Raw genomic sequence first — 19,363 nt, forward strand, 5'->3', positions numbered from 1 at the left:
CCACTTTGACCACGGCGCTGACGTCCTCTGAAATCTCTGACGTGCGTCTAGCCCGCGAGCTCCCACCAGATCCCCCCCGTCCTGGCACCTAGAAGGCGCTCAGAAGGAAGGTGTCCCATGTACCGGGGCCAAGAGCCCAAAGGGAAGGAGGCCCCTGTGTCCATGAGACCGGCTTCCGCCCAAAGTATAAAACCAGCAGCCACAACTTGCCGAGAGCGAGGCCCTCAGAGGTGTTGGCGGCTTACCGACCAAGATCATCATTTTTCCTTTGTATCCAAGCAAGACACGCTTGCACTCACCAAAAGGAAACGTGCAAACCCCACGGAAATACGTGAGTTAGGAGAGAATGAGCGTCAACCACTTCTGCCACGACAGACACGAGGCGGGGGAGACGCGAGGACCGGTATGCAGCGGGGGCGAGCACCCTGGGACGGTTTGAGGCCGGTTTACCTCCCCCTCCCCGCCCCGCCCCCGGAAGACTGCGTCTCAAACCCCTCAAGCCAACAGAACACGCATTTCGAAACCGGGTTTCCCCTGAAACGCACCGTTCCGAACTCATGGACGGGCGGAAATTAATTTTCTTTCTTCCTGCACCACAAAAGCAGATTCAAATCCCAAACAGAGGGACGAGTGGGGGGAGGGGGCAAGTGGCCAAAGCCTCCTCCTCCCTGGAGGGGCAGGGGGGGGGGGGGACCCCCGCGCCGGCCGCCTTGTCTCCCGAACCAGGGATGGCCCCAGCCGTTTGAAACGTCCCGGCTGCAGGCAGGAAGCCGGGCCCGGGGAGAACGCACTTGAGCCGAGTTATACCCCACCGCCCTTCCAACATCTGAAAGCTGGCGTGTAACTTTGCTCGAGGTGATCAAACAGCTAGTCAAGGACGCTGTCAGGAACAGAATGAAATTCCAAATAAATTAGCCATGTCCGAGAAGCCAATACAGCACCGGATTAAGGCTCACAAAGGAAACACAATTTATTCAGCCTACCTTGTCAGAATCCTTAATAACCCTGCCCCCTCTTTCTCACCTCAGGCCGAGCCCTCGGACGGGAAGGGGCAAAGCGGACCCCGCTCGGAACGCGGGGGGCCACACGTCTGGGCGTGCGTGCCGCCCAGGTGAGGGTTACGTGGTCACAAAATTGTGCTTTTACGAAGGGCTCGGCGGAGACCCCGCGTGCCGTGCGAGGGGGCGAGATGTCGCCGAGGCCGGCCGGGAAGCATATGCGGCTGGCTCACGTCTGAATGCGAGTTCATACATTAGAATACGGGACGTGGGGGCCCAAGGGAGGAATATTAACCATTTCTGCTTAACTCTTTGGGGTGTGGGAGGGAGAGGCATCCCGCCCGCCTCTTCGGCAAGGCCCATTCCGGCAGGGGCCTCTGGTCCCCCCCACATCACTCCATTTTTCACAGCCTCGAGTAGGTCGCAGGGACCCAGAGCCCCTTGCAAATACTTCATTTGATGGCATTCATTAATACCGACGACAGCGCTAAAAACAATACCTTTTTTTTTTTTTATCAACGAACCCAGACATCTTTCACAGGCCGGCCAACGCTCTCGGAAAGAGTTAACCGTTTGGCAGCTTTGGGGAGGCACCTTTGAAGGCTCTGTGGGGATGTATCTGCTTTGCCTAAAGACCTCCGTCAGCCCTTTCTTCTTCACAGGGAGGCAGGGGGAGAGGCCGGGGAGGGGGGAGGGGGGTGCTTGGCCGCCCTGAGGCCTTTGCAAAAGAAAACCGGCAGGAATTTGGAGGGGAAACTGGAAGGAAGGGAGCCTCCGTGGGTCTGAGGCAGGGAATATCAAGATGCTTGAGAAATACACAAAATAAAGATTTTCCCAGAAATGAAAAAAGAAAAAAAAAAGAGAGCGATGACCCAAGTATTATTATTGTTTTTTTTTAAACATAAAGGAAGTATAGTGAGTAGGGTGGGGAGAAAGGAGGCAGCCGTCTCCCAAGCGCCCCTGGGCCTCGGTTCTCTTGCTCTTACCTATTTGTAAATTTAAAAGGAAAGCAGAGGATGGGGACCGGGGACAGGGAGACGCTTGTGAGGCCCTTGGCACGGGCCAGAGAGCCACAGGCGAGAGGACACCGTGGGCTCCCAGACTTGGACTGAGCCACGGGAAGGTGCCCCGTTGCCACCAAACGAGGGTCACGGGAGAACCGCCCACAGCCACCCCACGGGCTCGTGTCCTCATGCCTCCTGGAGTCTCCGTGCTCACCAGCAGGTGCCGGTGATCGGATCCCAGGGGCAGGATGGCTCAGGCTAGCCCGGGCCGGCCCCCGGACCCCGGCCCGCTCCGAAGACTCGTGCTGGCGCCCGTCGGCAAACGCGGTTCGAGTTCTTCTAACCCCCGCTTCCCCCTGCCCCCGGCTTCCTCTGCTGCGCCGGGTCGGCCCCGTGACGCGTGACTCACGGCCACAGCGGTCCAGTCGCGGGGACAGAATAGGGCAAAGGCCAGTGTGTGAGGGGAGAGGGGCCCAGCGGTCTTGACAACTTATGAAACACATCGGTGCACAGACCCAGACATCCCGGAGTCCAAGGTCACACAAGTGGCCTAAAATGTACCTGGATTTTGCTTTAATCAGGTACGTCCCGCCTTGAAAGAAGAACCTATTAGCTAGTTGCCTCGCAGGGCCACACGGAGAGGCCCCCGGGGCTGGGCAGCGCAGCAGGAGCGAGGGCGGGAGTGGCCATCACCGCCGTGACCAGAGGTCACCTAGTGGGGTGTCCCCTACGCCCCGAAAGGCAAGACAGGCGCTGGGGTTTACGGAGGTTTGTCGGGCGACGCCCCAAGCCCAGGGCGACGGGGAGCGGCTTCGGCCGTTAGTGTGGCTCGTGCTCGCCAGGATCCAGATCTGCAATTACGGAACGTCAAGAAGGACTGTCGCAGAAGAGAGGGTCTTACAAGCAGCCGGAGAGGCGAGGCGGAGCTGAGGTCCGGGGCACAGGGGGACCCTCCACTGGCCTCTCAACAGCAACGGGGAAGCAGAAAGCACACGTTCCCATGTTCTGGGTGTTGGAGTACAACAGCCACCTAAAAGTAGACATTGAGGGGCGCCTGGGGGGCTCCCGTCAGTTGAGCGTCCGACTTCGGCTCGGGTCACGATCTTGCGGTTCGTGAGTTCGAGCCCCGCGTCGGGCTCTGTGCTGACGGCTCGGAGCCTGGAGCCTGCTTCGGATTCTGGGTCTCCCTCTCTCTCTCTGCCCGTCCCCTGCTCATGCTCTCTCTCTCTCTCTCTCAAAAATAAACATTAAACAAATTTTTAAAACCATCCACCCTCTTTATATTCATCCTTTGTGGGTTCTACCCATTACATGTCTTCGATCTGCAGTTTGTCTTCTCATGCTTTCTACAACGTGGGTTTTTTTTAAGTGCTCACCCATGTATGCATTTTTTATTTGGAGAGAGAGAGAGCAAGCACACGAGGGGCGGAGAGAGGGGGAGGGAGAAGCCCGAGCAGTCTCCACACCGTCAGTGCAGAGCCCGACGCGGGGCTCGATCCCACGAATCGTGAGATCATGACAGGAGCCAAAACCAAGAGTCAGACACTTAACCGAATGAGCCCCCAGGCGCCCCTCTATGGAGTTTTCATAAACATTAGCTCTAAACGTCATGCAGTCGAATGTGTCCGTTATACCAAAGACCCAACCAAGGACAGTAATGCAAGAGAAATGAACCACAAAGATCAAGGAAGAAGACACAATGCTGTCATCGCTCCCGCCTTCCAGAGGCGGAGGGGGGATCACAGGACAAGTCGCAGACAGCTTTTCGAGTTCCTCTCAGGAGGGGACACGCCTGCGGCTGCTCACGCATCGTTGGCCAAAGCGGGTCACACGTTAGTGGCTCCCACAGGTGGGGGGTGCCTATAAGATCTGTCCTAGCGGACAGCAGTGAGGTTCTCCCGCCACCTTGGAAGAAGCAAGCCGCCATGCTGTCAGAGGAGGGGCCGCGTGGCTGTGACCCGAGTGTGGCCTCCAGGAGCCAAGAGTGGCTGGCCCCCTGCTGACAGCCAGCGAGAAGGCAGGGAAGACTGAGTCCTACAACCGCGAAGAAGTGACTCCCGTCAACAGCCATGAGCTTGGAAGTAGACTCCTTCCCAGAGCCTCCCGGCGACGCCCTAAGCCTGGTCTCTTGTGACGCCCTGAACAGAGAAGTGTCCAGCCCACCTCGACTTCGGTCCTAAAGAGCTGTGGGCTCATCAGCGGGTGTTGCTTTAAGCCACCGTGTTTGCGGTGGTTTGATACGCGGCATAGACAATGGATCCAGACCTCGGTGGAGAGCTGCCAACCGACCGCATGCCGGAAGCATTCAGCCCCCAAAATATTGGGTGGAGAACACTGACGACCCCCGCAGACCCCCACCCACACGCCCCACACAAAAACCGGCTCCGGGTGGCTGAACAGTTCAATGCGAACGGCAAAACCGTGAGACTTCTAGAGGGCAATACAGAGTGACCTTGTCATTGCCTCAGGACAGGGCTGTCTTAACCACACGCAAAAGTACAAACCATAAGAGAAAGGTTTGATCATTTTATTGTCAGTAAAAATGAAGCTCTTTGCCACTAACAGATAATCTGAAAAAAAAAAACCCAAAACATTACAGGCCAAGGAGAAATAATCGCAGAAGGAAAATGCAAAGTGCAAGAAAAAAAAAAGAGAGAGAACTACGGGGGGTGCCGGAATGGCTCAGTCGGTTGAGCGTCCGACTTCGGCTCAGGTCATGATCTCGCGGTCCGTGAGTTCGAGCCCTGCGTCGGGCTCTGTGCTGACAGCTGGGAGCCTGGAACCTGCTTCCGATTCTGTGTCTCCCTCTCTCTCTGCCCCTCCCCCCCAGTCACACTCTGTCTCTCTCTCCTTCAAAAATAAATAAACATTAAAAAAAAAAATTTTTTTTTAAGCTACAGGCAAAACACGTGGGGGAAACTGGAGGAAGTGTAAACAAGAACACTGTATAAAACAAGAAAAATCAGGCCCAACTTGGGGAGGTTACAATGAGAAGCCAAACGTATGACAGACTGCTTATCAGTCGCAGAAGAAGGAACACATCCTAGGGCCTCGCATCCTTGGAAGGAACGTAAAATACCGCTTGACTTAGGCATGTAAAAATTTACGACGCCCGGTCATGGCCTCTGGGGTCCCCACTAGAAGAACAGAGACTGAACATCTGAGCTGCAATGCGGTAGAGGAGAGATTCAAATGAGAAAAAATAAACACGGTAGAAGACGCCGTGCTGACCTTTATACAGCGTTCCGGGGCTGCCTCCTCCTTGACTTTCAGGTTTCGGCTTTAATTCCGCCTTCTGCGAGAGGCCCCCCGAGGACCTCCCCATCCAGGGCTCCGTCTTCAAGGCTGAGGCACAGTCCACGCTCGTTATTCGTGGACCCCTCGTTTGCAAAGTCAGCTACTCCCTGAACTGTCCTCCTCCAAAATCGGTCCCTGTCGCACCTTACTGATCTCTTGCAGACACACAGCACCAAGGCTTGTGACACGCGCTTTCCCAGCCCAGGGCAGACAAAGCTCGAGGCTCAGCAGATGGCCTTGCACTTACCCCCGGGGGGCAGGGAGGTCTCTGTAACACACGAGAGCGCAGAGAAGCGAATCTGAACCCACGAGCGGGGTCTCCAAGGTCTGCCACTGGTCCCTGCTCCGCGAGCTTGTCCGAAGATGACGTGCACGTTGCCTCAAGTTTCCTCCCAAATCCGTCCCCACAAATGCCCCTTCTGCCCCTACGTGACCTTGACGGAGCCTGACCCAGCTTCCCAGCTCCTTCAGCACCACTGACCCGAGAGCATCTATGCCAACTGAGCGGAGTCACCGCCCTGGGAGCAAACCCCTCTCTGCGTCCCCCAGCCCGTGGGCTTGGACACCAGCCAGTCACGGTCCTGGGTGCGGGGGAGACATCGCAGACCTCGAGGGCCGGCCCCTTTCCCAGAATGCACGTGGGAGCGTGGTGATGCCGCGGGAAGGCCGCGATCAAGTGCGGGTGCGCACAAAACCCTTCGTGAGACGAAAGTCGCCACAGTGGATGGGAAATCCGGCCATCGCTGGGGAGGACACCTGCCGAGAGGACTTTCGCTCTCCCCCGGCCCCGACCGAGCCCCCACCTCATTTCTGACATTCCTCACCCAGATCCTCGAAATTACACAGGGGTTAGGCTAAGCCCGGGTGACGGGTCTAACGTTTCAAGTGAATCGGTGCTTCTCCGTGGCCGCGGGTGGGGGACGATGGGGGCGCCCCGGCTAAGCCTCGTTACCTAAGGCCCAAAGGACGGCTTCCCCTCCATCAGGAAAGGAACCCCTTCGGTCACATGGGAGAGGTTACGAGGCCGGTGATGCTTCCCGCTCCTAAAACCCCTTTGTTTTCTGTTTTTTAGTATTTATTCTGAGCTTTGTTTCAGGAGCAGAAGGGGCCCTAGGAAGAGAAGCGAAGGAAAGCGGGGATTAAGATAACCCTGGCAAGGGGAGCCGTCTCCCCCGTGACACTTCCTGTTGAGCAAACATCTGGGGTCCCACACGGCCCTGGGCCGCTCTCCCCGAACGCGGGTCGGCCCCAGAGCCCCCGAAGTCCCCAGTCCGTCGGGGCACTGGGACCAGGGAAGGCATCGGAAGGCCACGGGGGCTGTGGGCGTCTGGGCACCGCAGCACCCCCAAAGGCAGCGGGAAGACAGGGGCGTCAGCTGCAGGCGGGCAGTGGGGAGGCCCAGCCACCTACTGGGAGGACATACTGGACAGGGGCCAGCAGAAGAGGCCGCGGGGCCGGAAGGAGCACTTCCCCATCCACTCGGCACCTGTCAGACCACAGCGAGACCGCTGGCTGGGCTGGGCCCCGGCCCCCAGGCCCTCGATGGGCCGGTCCAGAGGCGCCACACCCGGCCCAGACCAGCCCGTACTGCCTCCACTTTTGGAACAACCACCAAGTACATCCCGTCCTTCTTCCTTCACACAACCCTTGCAACCCCGACGTTCTGCAGGAGAGAAAACTGAGGGTCAGAGACACGAAGCCACCCCCCCCCCGAGACCCCACAGCCAGCTGCCGGTGGTGCCGCGTCCACAGTCGGTGAGGCCGGAGGGGGGCGAGGTCTGCGGGCCACTCTGTCCCACGGGACAAAGCACAAACCTCTGCGCAGCCATCCAGGTCCCCCCGCCGTCTGGCCGTTCTGTGCCTCACCCCTCCTAGGCAATGTCACCCACACGAACTGGGCTGTTCTCCCCCCTCCCAGGCACACCCCCCTCGCTCAGCCGCCCCCCCACCTGGGTGCCTCCCCGTGCTTGGTGCAGCCAGTTCCCCGGACGGCCCCCCGACAGCCCTCGGCTCCTGTGCTCGCGGGCGCCCTGTGCGGCCCCCTCCCACTCTAAACAGGACCGCCCTGGGAACTCCCAGGGGACTGTGGAAACGCTGGCGTGGGATTTCCGAGCTGGGGTGGCTCACCGAGGGGTCGGTGCGGCCACCCACGGCGCCGGGGAGGGGTCGGTGCGGTGGGGAACTGAGTTCCTCCCACCGCCAGCCCTCCAAACGCGGGGAGCTGCTTGGGAGCACAGCCTCCGGCCGGCCCCCAGCTGCCGCCTCCGGAGAGACCCCTGGCCACCAGCTAAGCCGCTCCCGATTCCTGGTCCACAGACACGGCCAGTGTTGGCTGCTGCTGTAAGCCCTCGATTCTTCTGGAAACTCGTGGTGCAACGAGAGACACCTGAGCACTCCCCCTGTTCTTCTGGGCCCTTCCCTTCCCTGCAGGCCAGGGTCAAGCTCACCCTCCTGCCCCTTCCCGAGGGGCCTGCCCTCGCACTCTGGGCGTGGATCTCACGCTCCCCGGGGCCCGCTCGGGAAACCCTGAGGGGGTCACCGGTCTCTCTTGGGCCTCCGTTCCCTCCTCTCTACAGTGGGGGTGATCTCGCCCATCGAGGGGCACCCGGTGACGTCTGCGCACGTTCTTGGCTGTCACGTTGTGTCGGGGGTTGGTAACTGGCTTCCAGCGGGTAGAGGCGTCGGGTGCTGCTCACACCCTCACAGACACGGGACCTCATCCACCCAAACCATCGGCGGTGCCACAGCCCAGGAACCTTGATCTCGAGGATTTGGCGAGACGCCCACGACGGAGAGCCCAACGCGCGGACAGCCCGTGACAAGGGTGGGTCCCCTTCTCTTCTCCTTTGCGGGGCTCCTGTGCCACCAGGGGTCCCCCAAGCCCTCCAGGCCCCCAGCGGTTGGCCCGGCCGATGGCACAGACTCCTGCCTGTCCCCCAGGTGCCAGGGAAGGGACACATGGCCGCTGAACCCAAAGCAAGATCCCAGAGCAGGAATAAAGCAGCCTGAGCCTCTCTTACCTATCTGCTGGCCCGAAGTTCACGGGGAAACCAACAGGACCCCGGCCTCTCTTCCACCAGATCGGGGCGCCCTCCCCCACCACGGCCCCCCGAGCCTTCCTGGCCTCCCAGCTAAGGAGCATGGTCTCTCCCCCCTCGGGAGCTGGGTGGCCGCACTTCCCCACCGGAACACCTCTGGCTTTAGCACCTGCCGGTCACGGAAAGCGCTCGGGTCGGAGAGGGAAGGGTCAAGAACGTGCACGAGGTATGTCCCAGCCCAAATCCAGAAGCCCCGACGCTGGTGCTTCGCAGGATCCTGACCCTGGAAAACAAAACAGGCCGATAAACTGGCTTTTTCTGCGAAGAGCCCGCCGGGAGCTCCAGACCCAAGGTCTCAGCAGGACCGCCTGCCGCTGAGGGACGCCAAGAGCCTCCCCTGTGCTCCCGCCCCGCCCGCCCCTGTCCCCCAGACGGAAGAGTCTGCACACGGGCTGCCTGGCGTCCCCTTGTCGCCCCCGAGAGCTGGCAACAGACAGAGTATCGGGCCACACCAGGCCCTGTACTAGGGCCGTCCTATCTTCATTCACAATGAAACCCTCTCAGTTACGGGCAGCATCGGCAAGGGCCCTGGGACAGCCAGCCCCCGCTCGTCCTGGACCCCAAATGACCCCCGGGTGATTTTCCCTGCAGCACGAGCTTGGTCGCCTGACCGGGCATTTTGTGAGCAGCCCCAACGGCCTCTCTTCATCTCCCCTCGAGATCCCGACCCAAGATCCTGGGGGACCCAAAAAATCACGTCATTCAACTCTCAGAGGGCCCCAGACACTCAGCCTCAACCCTGATTTTCATGGTCCCCTGGGTTTTGTTATTTTTTTTAATGTTTATTTTTATTTTTGAGAGAGAGACAGAGCATGAGCAGGGGAGAGGCAGAGAGAGAGGGAGACGCAGCATCCGAAGCAGGCTCCAGGCTCTGAGATGTTCAGCAAAGAGCCCGACGCGGGGCTCGAACCCACGAACCGTGAGATGGTGACCTGAGCCGAAGTCGGACGCTCAACCGACTGAGCCCCCCGGGCACCCGCATCGGGTTTTGTTATAATTGGTGACACCCACTAGGTGGATGCCTCCGAGGTCATTCACTCACACTGCAAACATTTATTGAGTGCCTACTGTGTGCCAAAGACCATACAAGGGGTCGCTATGACTCCCAAATCCATCAGGGGCCTGGGGAGTCTACCCATCACCTTAAGGAGCATCGTGGGGAGTCGAGGCCGCGTTTAAAAGACTCGCGTACAGGCTCGTTCTCACGAGCAGCTGACACCGCGAAAGTCCGTGGGCGTGCACGACCACGCTTCGTGGGGAGAAAACACAAAACGAGAGAAATCCTTGACCAGGAGGAGCTTACACGCCAGAGGGTGGCAGCCCCCTCACTCTGAAATAACCATGAGGAGAAACTCTCTGTGACTTTGAATGGGACAAAGAGCTCCCAGAGGGGGCTAAGCTCCTAAAAGGGTCCTGAGACACGGACCTAAAAGAACACATCGCACATGCGACCTCATCAAAATGAAAGACTTCCGCACCCCAAACAACACCATTAACAAAATGAGAAGACAAGCCAGCGGCTGGGAGAAATATTTGAAAAAACACACATCTGATCAATATCTTAGGTCCAACATATACAAAGAGTTTTCACGACTCAATAAGACAAAACAACCCAGTTTTCTAAGGGAGTGTCGCCGAAGAAGGAAACTGGGCGTCACATACGCAAGTGAGCGATGCGGGAAGCATCGTTCGATCGCAGGAGATACTTAGGAAGGTGGCTAAAGTTTGAAGTGGACGACATCAAGTGCTGACAAGATGTGGGGGGAGTGGGGCTCTCAGACGTTGCTGGCGGGAATGAAACGCAGTGGCCGCGTCGGCAGAGTTTGGCAGTGCCTTACCAAGTTGAACGTTCACTCGGTGTGAACCCAGCAATCCCGCCTTCTAGCGCGTACCCGGGAGAAAGGAGCACACGTCCACTAAGATCTGGATCCCAATGTTCGTAGCTGCCTTATTCGTATTAGCCACAACTGGAAACGACTCAAGTGTCCAAAAGCAAATTACCGTGTGTTCATACGACTCAGCATCCAGGCAACATTCAGGAATGTTCAGGAATGTTCAGGAACGTTCAGGAATGTTCAGGAACGTTCAGCAGTAAGAAGAACTAACCACAGACACGAGGACTCAGATGCATCACGCTAAGTGACAGGAGCCAGACAGCAAAGGCTGTGAACTTACACCTGCATGAAATTCTGGAAAAGGCAAAAACACAGACACAGAAAACAGCCCTGTGCTCTTCAGGGGCTGGGTGGGGAGAGGCCTCACCTGCACCTTTGGGGGCAAGGGTCCAGTCCGATCCCTGATTGTAGTGGTGTATACCTTTATCGAAAGTCATCAGGGGTGCCTGGGGGGCTCGGTTGGTTGAGCGTCCGACTTGGGCTCAGGTCATGATCTCGCAGTTCGTGGGTTCGAGCCCCACGTTGGGCTCTGTGCTGACAGCTCGGAGCCTGGAGCCTGCTTTGGATTCCGTGTCTCCCTCTCTCTCTGCTCCTCCCCTGCTCTTGGTCTATCTTTCTCTCTCTCAAAAATAAACATTTCAGGGGCGCTTGGGTGGTTCAGTCCGTTAAACGTCCGACTTCAACCCAGGTCACGATCTCGCGGTCCGTGAGTTCGAGCCCCGTGTCGGGCCCTGTGCTGGCAGCTCAGAGCCTGGAGCCTGCTTCGGATTCTGTGCCTCCCTCTTTCTGCCCCTCCCCCCGTTCACGCTCTGTCTCTCTCTGTCTCAAAAATAAATAAATGTTAAAAAAAAAATTTAAATAAACATTTCAATAAACTTTTAAAAAGACATTAAGCCATCAAAAGGGTGACTTTTCCCCTAGGCAAAGTACAGCTTGAGAACTAACCCCCCCAAAATTCATCGCCCTCTTCACTGGAAGTCATAAAGTCGCGGTAAGAAGACGACCACGTCCCGTGTGGCACACGCAGTGCTGGACGACGGATGTTCTGTGTCCCCAGCGGTCACCTATCCCACGGGGCCCGTGTTCTCCCCATTTTATGGAAGAGCAAATGGAGGCCTGGGGAAGTGCAGCCGGCGGGCATCACCAGCAAGGATGTGACGGAGTCAGGCTTTCTAGGCCGGCCTGACTCCAGTGTCCACACCCCAAACTGCTGAGGCCGTCCCGGGGGACTCCTCCCCTCGATCGCCAAGCTGCCTGTCACCTTCGCCCACTTTCCAGACGCAGGGAGGAGGCCTCAGGGGAACTGGCTGCCCAGACTCACAGGGAGAGAGGGAGCCCCCCACAACAACCTTGAGGATGGAAAAGACCCGACACTCGGCAGGAGTGAGGCCTGGGAAGAGCCAGGCTCTGCCCTCAGGAAGCTCACGGCTCCCTCTGGCCCAAGGTCACATCCTAGACCAGGCATGTGGCTGCCCAGACCACTTCCACGGGGGCCCAGTGGAACGGAGGCCGGCGGGGAGAGAGGGGGGTTCGTGGCCACAGCTCAGGCCTGTGGGGGAGGGGGCGGGAGGCTGGAAGAGGACAGGGGTGTCGCCTCCACCCTGCACCCCGCAGCGTGGCCGAGGGGTCTGCAGGAACAGGCTAACAGCCCCCAGCAGTTCTGGAAGCCCGGCCGCTCGGTGAATGCCCGGCTCGGGGTTCAAAGCTGCACATGCAGAACGCCCCATCTAGAGGCAGGAATGCGCCGCGTCCCCGTGGCTTTGAGGCGGGGGGGGGGCCCTGGGGGGGGGGGGCCCTGGGGGGGGGGGGGGGCGTCCCTGGGGGACAAGACCCTTTCCTCCCCAGTTGCCTCAGAACGGCCTCCTCGGGACTCACGCCCCGGCTGCGCCCCCCACGGGCCAGCCAGCAGCCTCTCTGCGCCTCGGGTCCCTCCCCTGCAAGGTGAGAACTGAAATCCCGTCTGCACCCCCGTGTCTCCGAGCGGCGTCAGGGCGACCGAATGTGCACAGCACGGTGACAGAGGCCGGGCACACCTGTAGCCCAACTCCACCCCGTGAAGGCCGAACAGCGGTGCCAGGAGGCCGAGGCGGCCCAGCCCGGAACCGCTCCGAGCGGCCGCGGGCGGCCGGATGGCACTCTGCCCCCCTGCTGGCACGTTCCAGGCCGCACACAAGGCCATCTCGGTGGCAGACGCAGGGGACGGCCTCCTGGGTCTCCACGCAGGGCCAGCGCAGCGCTGAGCTGACCGCGAGGAGGACCTACAGGGATGGGGACCCCAAGCCGGTCAGGAGGCGGGAGGACATCCGTTCAGACCCGCACAGGTGGAAGGAGGGCGGCTCTCTCCCAACGGGGATGGAAAACGCCACCGGGCCTCCCGTTCCGGCCTCCGACTCCCCCCAGCCTCAACCCCGCCCGGATATCGGGGTCCATTCGCTCAGGAAGCCCCCGGCGTGGGCCCCCCCACGGCCCCCAGGCCGGGAGCTGAGTTCCTAGAAGAAGGACGGGGCCGGTCGCCTTGAATTAAGACTCGTGGGCCTTTGGGGCCTTTGCTCTCAAGGGTTCCTTCTCCCATCAAATGCTAACGCTGCTAATAATTTATATTTACAAGTGCATTGCAATGAAGACAAATTAATCTACTTTGCATTCCATTCCCAGGGGCTCCCATAACACGACACAGAGACCAGAAATTCATTCCCTCCCGGCTCTGGAGGCCAGAAGTCGGAAATCAAGACGTGGGCAGGGCCGCGCCCTTCGAGCTTCTGGGGCTCCAGGCGCTCCTGGGAGGTGGCCATGCCCCTCGGTCTCTGCCTCCGAGTCTCTGCTGGGCCTTCTTAGAAGGACACCAGTCACTGGAGCAGGGCCAACCCTCGACCCCATGACCTCATCTTAGCGAATTACTTCTGCAAAAGGCCCTGTTTCCGAGTAACAGCACAGCCTGGGGGCCCCAGTGGACGTGAGTTTTAGGGGGACACTGTTCAACCCAGTACATCCATTAAAACATTTTCTGCGACCCAAAAGTTAGCTTTCAAAATTCTGACTTTAAAAGAAATTAGGAAGTTTTCACCGGCCCTCTGGAGACGCCACCTGGGTACCTGGCCACCCCCAGCAGCTGGCACGGTCCTGGTGGGCGTGCGGTGGGACGGGCGCTGGCCCCGGGCCCCGGGCCGCGTGGGCTCGGCCGCTGGTGAGGGGTCAGGCCCGGCCCGTGTTCTCCGCTCTCGGTTAGTCCCTTCTGCCTCCTCCCGGGTGCTGGGTGGATCAGCAGTCTTTGCTGTGGTCGGTTCCGTCCCCGGGCGCCTTCCACTGGCCGCCCTGCCCGAACGGCTTCGCTCGGGCAGCCACCGGCCCGGCTCCAGGATCCCGATGTGAACGCGGAGGTTAGAGTTTCCTGACACGGCTTTAATTTTTCAAATAGCAATCCGGTTACCAAGCACATTGGCACCTGGGCCCAGTTCCCCCACGACTTGGCAGGGCCCGCGGGAGCTGCTGGCAGTGATGGATGCCGGGGGGCCCCGTCACCCACCCGCCCGGCCACCCGCGCCAGCCCGGGGACCGCGCGCGGCCAGCCCCCGGCAGCTGCGAGGCCTGAGTGCCAAGAGGCAGAACGGCTTCTCCCGGCGTCGGGATCCGGCTGGGCAGGCTGCCTGGCCTGGCCTCCGGGAGCCGTGTGCAGGGAGGGCCTCTCCCCGCCCCCCGCGTCTCACGCTCCCTCAGCCCCCGTCACCAAAATAAAATCACTTCGAAACCAGAAAACAAGAAGGGATTCAGAGACCCAGAAGTGGAGGGAATGTCACCGTTAGAGGGTCCGATCCTCTCAAAGTACGGAGGGGGGGGAGGGACACCGAGGCCAGGGCCGGGACGGGACCCGGGGTTCTGGCCGTCAGTGGAGACCAGTACTCAGCCATCCCCAGGAGGGTGGGAGCCAGACTGGCTGGGGTCAGAGTCCACCTCTGCAACTCTGGGCGATTCTGGGCCTCAGTCTTCCCACCCGCGAAATGGGGGCGGTGCAGCACCAGCTTCCCAGGGGCACCATCAGGATCATAGTGTTCAACGCGAGCCCAGACAGAGGCAAGCCCCGGGGACTGGCTGGCGTCGCCCACAGGGGGGACGCGCAAGCCCGGGACGGAGGAGGTCCCGGAGGAAGGTCAGTCAGACCCCTGTGGCAGGAGAAAGAAAAGGCGATGCCAGGCAAGCCCATCTGGTGAGATCATCACCTTGCCCTGTCCGTGCACCAAGCTTCTATTAAGTGCCGTCTGTACGTAAGCCCCCGAATTGGTGCCACCAGCCTCCCAGAGGCGGTCCCTGGCTGAATCGAAGACTTCGACTTCCTGGAGAGACCCCAGGGGGGACGCAGCCAGCTTGGGAACACAGACCCCACTCGGGCCCATGCCCATCTCGTCACACTCCAGCAGGGTGACGGGGCTCCACAGGGCGACATATCCTCCCCCCTGCCCGCCTCCCACGAAGCCTGGAGACCACCCCTCAGATGCCTCCAAACCTCCATCCTGCAACAGGTGGGGCCACCCAGCCCAGACAGGAGGGGACTGGACGGGCAAAAGGAGGAGGGCCAGATGCTTCTAGACCCGGCACGTCCCCTGGCCGCACGCGGCCGTTCAACACTGGCACGTGAGACCCCCAAGGTGTGGGGGCTTTTAATGGATTTCACGTTGATCGGTGTAAATTTAAAAACCGAAGCCGCGTAAAATGGTTTTCTGTTGACCGTAACTTTATGGCTTTGGCAGGACGTTTATCGATTTCGCATCTGAATGGAGATGGGCCGTCAGTATAAAAATAACACCTCGGACTTTGGAGAACTAAGTCCGTGCAGAAGAATGGAAAATATCTTGTTAATAATTTTGATATGGGGGCGCCTGCGTGGCTCAGTCGGTTGAGTGTCCAACTCTTTTGGTTTTTTTTAACGTTTATTTATTTTTGAGACAGAGAGAGACACAGCATGAGTGGGGGAAGGGCAGAGAGAGGGAGACACAGAATCGGAAGCAGGCTCCAAGCCATCAGCCCAGAGCCTGATGCGGGGCTTGAACTCACGGACCGCGAGATCATGACCTGAGCCGAAGTCAGACGCTTAAATGACTAAGCCACCCGGGCGTCCCTAAATATTGACATTTTTTTTTAATTTTTTTTTTTAACGTTTATTTTTGAGACAGAGAGAGACAGAGCATGAACAGGGGAGGCGCAGAGAGAGAGGGAGACACAGAATCCGAAACAGGCTCCAGGCTCCGAGCTGTCGGCACAGAACCTGACACGGGGCTCGAACTCACGGACCGTGAGATCATGACCTGAGCCGGAGTCGGACGCCCAACCGACTGAGCCACCCAGGCGCCCCGAGTGTCCAACTCTTGATATCGACTCAGGTCCTGATCCCAGGGTCATGGGATTGAGACCCACGTCGGGCTCTGGGCTGAGCTTAGAGCCTGCTTAAGATCCTCTCCCTCTCTCCCTCTCTCTCCCTCTCTCTCCCTCTCCCTCTCTCTCTCTCTCTCTCTCTCTCTCTCTCCTCCCCCCAAATAAAATTTAGGAAAATAATTTTGATTTGATTGTATGCTGAAATGATATTTTGGACAGATCGAGTTAAATAAAATGTGATTCAAATCCATTTTACCTGTTTCTTTTTACTTTCTTAACGTGGCTACCAAAATTATGTATTTCACCCACAAATCCTATTAACAAGGGCCTCCCCCCAGGTCCACAGGGTGCAGGCAGCCGCAAGGGGCCCACAGCTGGACCTCTGGAGTCTTCTTATAACACTCGCTAGTCTGTTCCCCTTGGGGACGCCTGTGAAGTAATGACATCGAGTAATAGGGGAACCTCACCCAGCACCGGGCTCCGTGCAAAGAGCTAGCTGACTCTCCTGCCTGCCCCCAGCACCCTGACAAGATAGGTCCCACTGACCCCCTCTCAGAGCCCAGAGAGTTTAAGTTACTTGCCCTGGGCCACACAGCAAGCCTTCAGGACCTCCAACCCAACAGCCTTTGCGTCGGAAGGCAGGGAAGCTGGTGGTCCTGGCCTCTCCCTGCGTGGCCCTGGCCACGCAGCCACCCTCCGTCCAGGATTTTCAGGCCACCATCTGCGCCCCTCGGTTCCCCCAAACCCAGGACAGTCTCCGCGGACCACTCTCCATGGAGCACGGGAGCACGATGGCGGAAGAAAGGGGCCCCTGGAGTCCTTTGGGATGGGGAGAAGGCAAAGGCAAGAGTGGGTGACAGGTGAGCCGGTCAGGGGAGTGAGGGGAGGGGCCAGGAAGCGGAAGGGAGGGCCGTCGGCTCCGAGGGATCCGGGAGCTTGGCTCTTGCACGGAAAAGGAGGAGCTAGACGAGGGGCAACACGGACCCCACAACACCCACCCGCATTCGGCAAAAGGCTTCTCCGGCACCTTCCACGCGCCAGGCTCTGAACTCGCACGAACACCCGCGTCCTTGACGCCACGGAGCCGGCTTCCGGCAGGGGGCACGGGTGCCAACAACCTCGTGCTTCGGTGGCAGGGTTGCAGAATCCGGGGTCCCGACGGCCAGGGTTCAAATCCCCGCGGAGGCCCAACCTTGACCTTGCGCGGCAGCGGGGTGCAGCGGGTCAGCGTGGGGAGCGACCTCGACGACTGCCCGCTGGAGGTGGTTCAGGGGCCCCGGCAGCACGGGACCTCAAGAGCCGACTCTGCTCTCCGCCAGCCCCCCGCCCCCCCAATTCAACCAGAGCATCCAGCTCAGCCGTCTGGACTGGGACCGCACAGAAGAGGCCAGCAGCAGCGGGGCTCTGGCCACCAGGGAAGCGGCTTGATTCGCCCCGGGTCGGTGGCCAGCAGGAGCAGGTGGGGGGCGGGATCCAGGGGCTCCGGCCCCCTGCGCCCCACCCCACCGTGGGTCTGGATGAGAATGGAGGAGAACTTCCAGGGGAGGCCCAGAGGCACAGCCATCAGCATTTCTGAGGGCCCAGAAACGGGCGCACGCCGTCACCACGGAGGGGCATGTGGACGACGATGGGTGTTTCCTGGGGGCCCCAAACGCGTCCTCCTCGGGGCACAGGGCCCCGCCCTGTCATCCGCCAGCGCAGAGAGCCCTGCTGCGGGGTGAGGGTTCGGAGTGTTTACAGGACGCATAGCAGAGCCGTGAGTCAGCTGAAGCAGAGAGAAGGAGGACTCAGCCGGGCTGGAGGGTGGGGGGCGGACGTGAGGTCAAACCCTCCATGCAGAGCCGGGGTAAACAGCAGCCTGGAGCCGGTCCTCTGGCATCGTCGCCCACGGCCCGGCCAGGCACGGTCTGAGCGGTGCCCAGAGGAGGAAGCGCACGCCAGGAGGGGAAGGCACTCCTCGCACAGTGCTCTCCCTCCGCGCCCGGGCATGGCCATCTTTGTATGTAAACTGAACTTTGTACGTTAAACAGCATTTTAGCCGCCCGGGGGGGAGGGGGGGGGGGCCGGGCCGGCTGCTCGGAGGGAGTGTCATGCCACGGAACGTGGGGTCAGATAAACCTGTTCCAGGACCTGCTCGGCCTCGCGCCGGCTGCGTGACCTGGGGCAGATGCCCGCCACGTTGGAGACGCGTTCCCCGCTGCGGGGCTCGCCGAGGGCCCCGGGATCACCTTTCCGCCTGTCCCCTAAACCCGGCTCTACTCCTACTTACTTCCCAAAGCCTCAAAGCCACCTCCTCCCGGGAGCCTTCCCTGATCTCCCAGCACCAGAGCCCAGACAGAATCACTTGACTCCAAATTCTCCCGCCACGAGGAATCATTCTTTTCCTTGACGGCCCAGGGGCTGGTCCGGCTGCCGTGTGAGCTGGGACGCGGTCGAGGTGGACGGGCCGGGGCTCACTTCCCGCCAGCTGCTTCTTGGCTCCTGCCATGGCCATGCCTCTCTCAGCTGACCTTGCCCCCTGCTGGACAAAAGTCACGAACAGCAGAGGGCAGAGGGCAGACACGAGGAGCTAAGGACACAGAGAGAAGCTGTGGGAACAGAGGGCTTGGCAAGACCAGGGCGTGGGGGCCTGAGACAAGAGTGTCCCTAAACGTCCCCACGAGGACGGAGAGGCGACCGCGAGGTCCAGGCCAATGGAGACGGCGGGGACCAAGCGCAGGTTCGTAGAGCGGCGAGGGCAAGAGGACCAGGGAGAGCTTGCTGATGGAGGAGGAGGGGACAACAGGTGTCTAGGGCAGGGAGGGCTCCGGGGACCGAGGTCACGGCCCAGTGCCGCGTGGGGAGACAGGCCAGGGCCACACGACTCGCCCGAGGACGCTTTCTGCTTGTTCCCTTCAAGGAAGAAGAGGCTGCTGTCAGGGAGGAAGGCCACCACGCCCCTGGGGAGAAGCCCCAGGGGTGACGGTTCCTCGGCAGACCCACGGGGCACAACCGCGAAGGGCAGGGCAGGGGGGAAGGTCCCCACAGCCTCGGACCGGCCAACTCCACCTGTTCAGACCTTGGTCTCCCCTCCAGCTAAGCTGCGGGAATGACGCGGCCCTCCTGCCAGCTAGAGTGTCCTTTTCATATTATTTAAAATTTGTTTCAAATTTATTTATTTTTGAGAGACAGAGCGCAAGCAGGGGAGGGGCGGAGAGAGGGGGAGACACGGAATCGGAAGCAGGCTCCAGGCTCCGAGCCGTCAGCACAGAGCCTGACACGGGGCTCGAACCCACGAACCGTGAGATCGTGACCTGAGCCCAAGTCGGACGCTTCACCGACCGAGCCACCCAGACGCCCCAGAGTGTCCTTTTTTTAATGTTTACGTATTTATTTTTGAGAGAGAGAGAGAGAGAGAGAGGGAGAGAGAGAACCCCAAGCAGCACAGGTCCCAATGCGGGGCTCGAACCCACCACCCCGGGATCGTGACCTGAGTCGAAAACAGGGGTTGGATGCTCAACCAGCTGGGCCACCCACCCAGGCGCCCCCAGAGTGTCCTTTCGGGGGTCAAGATAATAAACGTAACCTAACTCTGAGAGGGGCCGACACCCACGGCTCCGGCTAGGGTCCACTCACTGTCAGCCACCTGAGGACGGGCCACGTTCTCCGCCCGTGTAGGTCACCTCATCCCCCCCCCCAACCCCAGGAGGCCCCACTGTGACTCACTT

This window comes from Panthera onca, chromosome D1 (genome assembly GCF_046562875.1).
Source record: "Panthera onca isolate mPanOnc1 chromosome D1, mPanOnc1 haplotype 2, whole genome shotgun sequence".
Taxonomy (NCBI): Eukaryota; Metazoa; Chordata; class Mammalia; order Carnivora; family Felidae; genus Panthera; species Panthera onca.